Source organism: Amborella trichopoda, chromosome 8 (genome assembly GCF_054954075.1).
Source record: "Amborella trichopoda isolate Santa Cruz 75 chromosome 8, AtrichopodaSantaCruz75HAP2 v2.0, whole genome shotgun sequence".
Taxonomy (NCBI): Eukaryota; Viridiplantae; Streptophyta; class Magnoliopsida; order Amborellales; family Amborellaceae; genus Amborella; species Amborella trichopoda.
Genome location: NC_142343.1, coordinates 45,831,784 through 45,837,783, shown reverse-complemented (window position 1 = coordinate 45,837,783; position 6,000 = coordinate 45,831,784). Strand labels below are relative to the sequence as shown.

General features: G+C 34.1%; 1 long non-coding RNA gene across 1 annotated transcript; it reads right to left on the bottom strand.

The window, feature by feature from the left end:
* Nucleotides 1-376: 376 nt before the first annotated feature.
* On the bottom strand, nt 377-5,647 carry LOC148781151 (uncharacterized). The gene is made up of 6 exons (XR_016060999.1): nt 4,838-5,647; nt 3,205-3,307; nt 2,447-2,561; nt 1,755-1,868; nt 1,059-1,176; nt 377-444 (listed from the first exon to the last, which is right to left on the bottom strand). It is a non-coding gene; the product is annotated as an uncharacterized LOC148781151 (long non-coding RNA).
* Nucleotides 5,648-6,000: the final 353 nt, after the last annotated feature.

Here is a 6,000-nt window from a genome sequence, read left to right as displayed (position 1 = left end):
GCCATACTGGAATAAGAGGAAATAAATATGGCAGATTGGGCCACAAACCACTTTCTGTGCATAGCCAATCCATGCTTAAATGAGAAGGATGTAAGAATTCAAATTTGATTTAGAAAAGTATTTACATGGCTACTCCATAGTCGACTGAGAGCACTTCAGCTAAGCATGACTAAGAATTGTTTAGATATTGCCATGTGTAAATGGAAATTGCCTAGGGACATTCAGCTCTATATCTTTTTTCTTTGTTTGAGGAAGTTTATATCGGAAAAGAAGGAGAAAACAAAGAGGAGAAAAAGAATGAATTTCACTCAACAAAATGCAACCATGTTAATGCAAATAAAAAATGAAGAATGCATATAATAGAAAGAAACTCCACCTTAATCTCAGAGGGACTCCTTAAAGATCAGTTTGTATGTTCGAAATCTATGAAAGAGCATCCTTGACCTGGTAAAGGGTGGAACCCAAGATTTCCTTCATCAGCATTGCAAGAAAGAAGAAGACAGAGATTGTCAAACCCCAAATCTCAAAAGTTATCTCAAATATAAATAAAAATCAATAATGATAAAAATTACAAGAGACACACACTATCTATTATAATTGAGAAATAAATAAAAGCTATGCCCCCAAACAGTCACAACATATGGCGTTAAAACCAATACATATAACAGCTAAAAACAAGAAGCCATATTGGAATAGGAGGAAATAAATATGGCAGATGGGGCCACAAACCATTTTCCATGCATAGCCAATCCATGCTCAAATGAGAAGGATGTTAGAATTCAAATTTGATTTAGAAAAGCATTAACATGGCTACTCCATAGTTGATTGAGAGCACTTCAGCTAAGCATGTCTAAGAATTGTTTAGATATTGCCTAGTGTAAATGGAAATTGCCTAGGTACATTCAGCTCTTTATGTTTTTTCTTTTTTTGGGGAAGTTTGTATCGGAAGAGACAGAGAAAACAAAAGAGGAGAAAGAGAATGAATTTCACTCAACAAAATGCAACCATGTTAATGCAAATAAAACATGAAGAATGCATGTAATAGAAAGAAACTCCACCTTAATCCCAGACGGACTCTCCATAAAGCTCAGTTTGTATGTGTTTGTTCGAAAGCTATGGAAAGAGCATTCTTGACTTGGAGGTAATGGGGGGAACCCAAGATTTCATTCATTAGCACTGCAAGAAAGAAGAAGACAGAGATTGTCAAACCCCAAATCTCAAAAGCTATATTACAAATATAAATAAAAATCAATAATGATAAAAAATTACATGAGACACACACTATCTACTATAATTGAGAAATAAATAAAAGTTATGCCCCAAACAGTCACAACATATGGCGTTAAAACCAATACGCATAACAGCTAAAAAAAAGAATCCATATTGGAATAGGAGGAAATAAATATGGCAGATTAGGCCACAAACCATTTTCCATGCATTAGCCAATCCATGCTTAAATGAGAAGGATGTTAGAATTCAAATTTGAATTAGAAAAGCATTCCCATGGCTACTCCATAGTTGACTGAGGGCACTTCAGCTAAGCATGTCTAAGAATTGTTTAGATATTGCCTCGTGTAAATGGAAATTGCCTAGGTACATTCAGCTCTTTATCTTTTTTCTTTTTTTTAAGAATTTTATATCGGAAGAGAAAGATAAAACAAAGAGGAAAAAGAGAATGAATTTCACTCAACAAAATGTAACCATGTTAATGCAAATAAAAACTGAAGAATGCATATAATAGAAAGAAACTCCACCTTAATCCCAGAGGGACTCTCCATAAAGCTCAGTTTGTATGTGTTTGTTCGAAAGCTATGAAAGAGCATCCTTGACCAGGTAATTGGGGGAGCCCAATATTTCCTCCATCAGCACTGTAAGAAAGAAGAAGATAGAGATTGTCAAACCCCAATTCTCAAAAGCTATCTTACAAATATAAATATAAATCAATAATGATAAAAAATTGCAAGAGACACACTATCTACTATAATTGAGAAATAAATATAAAACTATGCCCCCAAACAGTCACAACAATTGGCGTTATAACCAATACACAAAACAGCTAAAAAAAAGAAGCCATATTGGAATAAGAGGAAATAAATATGGCAGACTGGGCCACAAACCATTTTCCATGCATAGTCAATCCATGCTTAACTGAGAAGGATATTAGAATTCAAATTTGATTTAGAAAAGCATTCACATGGCTACTCCATAGTTGAATGAGAGCTCTTCAGCTAAGCATGTTTAAGAATTGTTTAGATATTGCCTGGTGTAAATGGAAATTGCCAAGGTACATTTCAGCTCTTCATCTTTTTTCATTTTTAGAGGAAGTTTATATTGGAAGAGAGAGAGAAAACAAAGGGGAGAAAGGGAATGAATTTCACTCAACAAAATGCAAGCATGTTAATGCAAATAAAAACTGAAGAATGCATATAATAGAAAGAAACTCTACCTTAATCCCCGAGGGACTCTCCTTAAAGCTCAGTTTGTATGTGTTTGTTTGAAAGCTATGAAAAGAGCATCCTTGACTTGGTAATGGGGGGAACCCAAGATTTCCTCATTCAGCACTGCAAGAAGTAAGAAGACAGAGATTGTCAAAGCCCAATTCTCAAAATCTATCTTACAAATATAAATAACAATCAATAATGAAAAAAAATTGCAAGAGACACACATTATCTACTATAATTGAGAAATAAATAAAAAGGTATGCCCCCAAACAGTTACAACATTTGGCGTTAAAACCAATACACATAACAGCTAAAAAAAAGAAACCATATTGGAATAAGAGGAAATAAATATGGCAAATTTGGCCACAAACAGTTTTCCATGCATAGCCAATCCATGCTTCAGTGAGAAGGATGTTAGTATTCAAATTTGATTTAGAAAAGCATTAACATGGCTACTCCATAGTTGACTGAGGGCACTTCAGCTAAGCATGTCTAAGAATTGTTTAGATATTGCCTAGTGTAAATGGAATTTGCCTAGGTACACTTCAGCTAAGCATGTCTAAGAATTGTTTTGATATTGCCTAGTGTAAATGGAAATTGCCTAGGTACATTCAACTCTTTATCTTTTTTATTTTTTTGAGGAAGTTTATATCGAAAGAGAGAGAAAACGAAGAGGAGAAAGAGATGAATTTCACTCAACAAAATGCAACTATGTTAATGCAAATAAAAAATGAAGAATGCATATAATAGAAAGAAACTCCACCTTAATCTTAGAGGGACTCTCCATAAAGCTCAGTTTGTATGTGATTGTTCGAAAGCTATGAAAAGAGCATCCTTGGGGGAACCCAAACTTTCCTTCATCAGCACTGCAAGAAAGAAGAAGACAGAGATTGTCAAACCCCAATTCTCAAAAGCTATCTTACAAATATAAATAAAAATCATAATGATAAAAAATTGCAAGAGACACACTATCTACTATGATTGAGAAATAAATAGCTATGCCCCCAAACAGTCACAACATTTGGCGTTAAAACCAATACACATAACATTACAATTAAACACGAACAAAATTACAAAAAGGAGATGTGTAAATTTGTATACCTCTCTCTCTCCAATCATATATTAATGAGCACATAGCAAGGTTAAGTGTATCTCAATCTCTCACCATCCATGCTATCTCCTATATAAACAATTAAAGATAAATTTTATGGGCTTTTTGAGACCAAGACTACATACAACTAGGTTCATCGCATCTACAGAAAAATAATGGAATTTTTTCACCTTAAAAAGGAAAACTTAGAAAGGCAGAGACACCTTGGTGGAACCTAGTTGATAAACTGGATAGACATAAAGTGAAATACAATATTGCATGACTGTCAAATATTTAACAAAATATGGTGATGTGTTCAAATGGTTCGAGATGCTAGGGACAGGGTACTTGATTGAGGCCAATCTAATAACATTCATTGAAGCCAAAAGATATTCTACTCCCTCAGGAGTATACAGTCCATTTACTCCCTTGAAAAAAACCCCACCTAAGACTAGTTTTAGGGAATATAACCTCTTTAACACATAGATTAGCATCAATAGAAGAAATTTCCTAATTGCACCATCAAAGCACTTGAAAAAAAAAAATGTCTCAAGCTTGAATAGAAACCGTCTAATTTTTAGAGGATGAGATTTAAGTGTTAGAAAATTCAAATTTCAATTTTTTGTTTTTAAATAATCATCTAGTGATTCTAAGGTGGTTATCAAAATTTTAGATTGAAAAAATCCTCCTAGTAGGTCATCTGACAGAGGGAGAAGAAGTAAACTATGCTCCTGAGGGAGTGTAGTATACGTGTTCTTCATTGTATCCCCTTCCACTGCAACGGAGGGCCCCACTATAATCATACAAATTCAGCCTCTCCAACAGAGCAAAGACTCAGCTTTGTAGAATTTATATGGTCCAGTTCCAATCCAATAACTTCTCATGGTCCATACCTTTTGACATGAAATACATTTGACCATCTATTAAGGATCTGATACCCTTCAGAAATTGCGAAAACAAAACTTTTACAAATATCCCTTACTATAGAAGCAAACTGAACAGTGGCACATCAAAACTAAAATTTGAAAGATACCCCTATCCCTTACTTTGAAAATTTATGCCACTCCACAAAAAACTCATGCCATGTCTCTGTCTATACCCAAATAGAGGCATCCATAACAGCTAAAAAAAGAAGCCATATTATAATAAGAGGAAATAAATATGGCAGATTGGGCCAGCAAACCATCTTCCATGCATACCCATCCATGCAAAAGCTTAAATGAGAAGGATGTTAGAATTTAAATTTGATGTAAGAAATGTGGAGAGAGAAAGTAGGAGAAGAGAGAGGTTAGGTTTTCGATCTTACGTGATGGATCCATCTTGGTAGTGAAGGACTTGACGAAGAAAACAAGACCAAACATGAGCTTGTGATCTTGTTGTGGACTAAGGGTTTTGAGGGGATGAAGTCATTCCCTGTAAAAGAGGCAAAGGCCATTCCGATTTGATTTAGAAGGATACAAGAACATGCTAAAATACAATAATTAAATTCTCGATAATTTTTAATTTATACTTCAAATATATTGGACGAATTACCCTTCAACATCATCACAAGAAAAAAATCAACACCACACTTCATACATATTAAAAAAATGGGGAGCGTAGAGAGAGAAGCAAACACAATTATCAGACTAAGATCAAGCAGAGACTAATGACAACTAAGAATTATGAAGCATACAAGAACGTGCTGAAATACAAGAATTAAATTCTCGATAATTTTTAATTTATATTTCAAATATATTGGACGAATTACCCTTCAACATCATCACAAGAAAAAAATCAACACCACACTTCATACATATTAAAAAAATGGGGAGCGTAGAGAGAGAAGCAAACACAATTATCAGACTAAGATCAAGCAGAGACTAATGACAACTAAGGATTATGTTTAAGTTTTCAAGTTTTCAAGTTTCTAAGAAAGTTGAGAAGATTGCTTCCCTGCTTGTGTTAGAGTGAGAATTGGGACTATCTTGATCTCGATGAGCTCTTCTCTTGTAAAAGCCACAAAAATAGTTTCTTCTTTTTGGGTTGCTCTCGTTGTTGAGCTCGTCATCTTCGCTTGAAGTACCCTGCGCTATTTTCTTGATTGTAAAAGTAGAAGAAAAAGATTAATGGATTTCTAATCAATGACTAATGAAGCCTTATGGTCTAAACTAGAGCAAGATATTTGAAAAGATTCATGCCTGCTGGCTCTGTGATCAAGAAATGCATTGAGAGATATGGATCGGTTTCTGATCAAGATACACAGAGAGAGAGAAAAGAGAGTAGATCAGTAGATTGTTAATGGGGACATGAATCAATGACATATGGATTGGCCCTCATCGAGAACTTGAGTAAGGAGTAGTTTTGGGATTTATCTAGAGAAAAATTTGCGAGTGAGAACCCCTTACAGTATATATATAAGATTATGTCTACATATATATATATATATATATATATATATATATATATATATATATATATATATATATA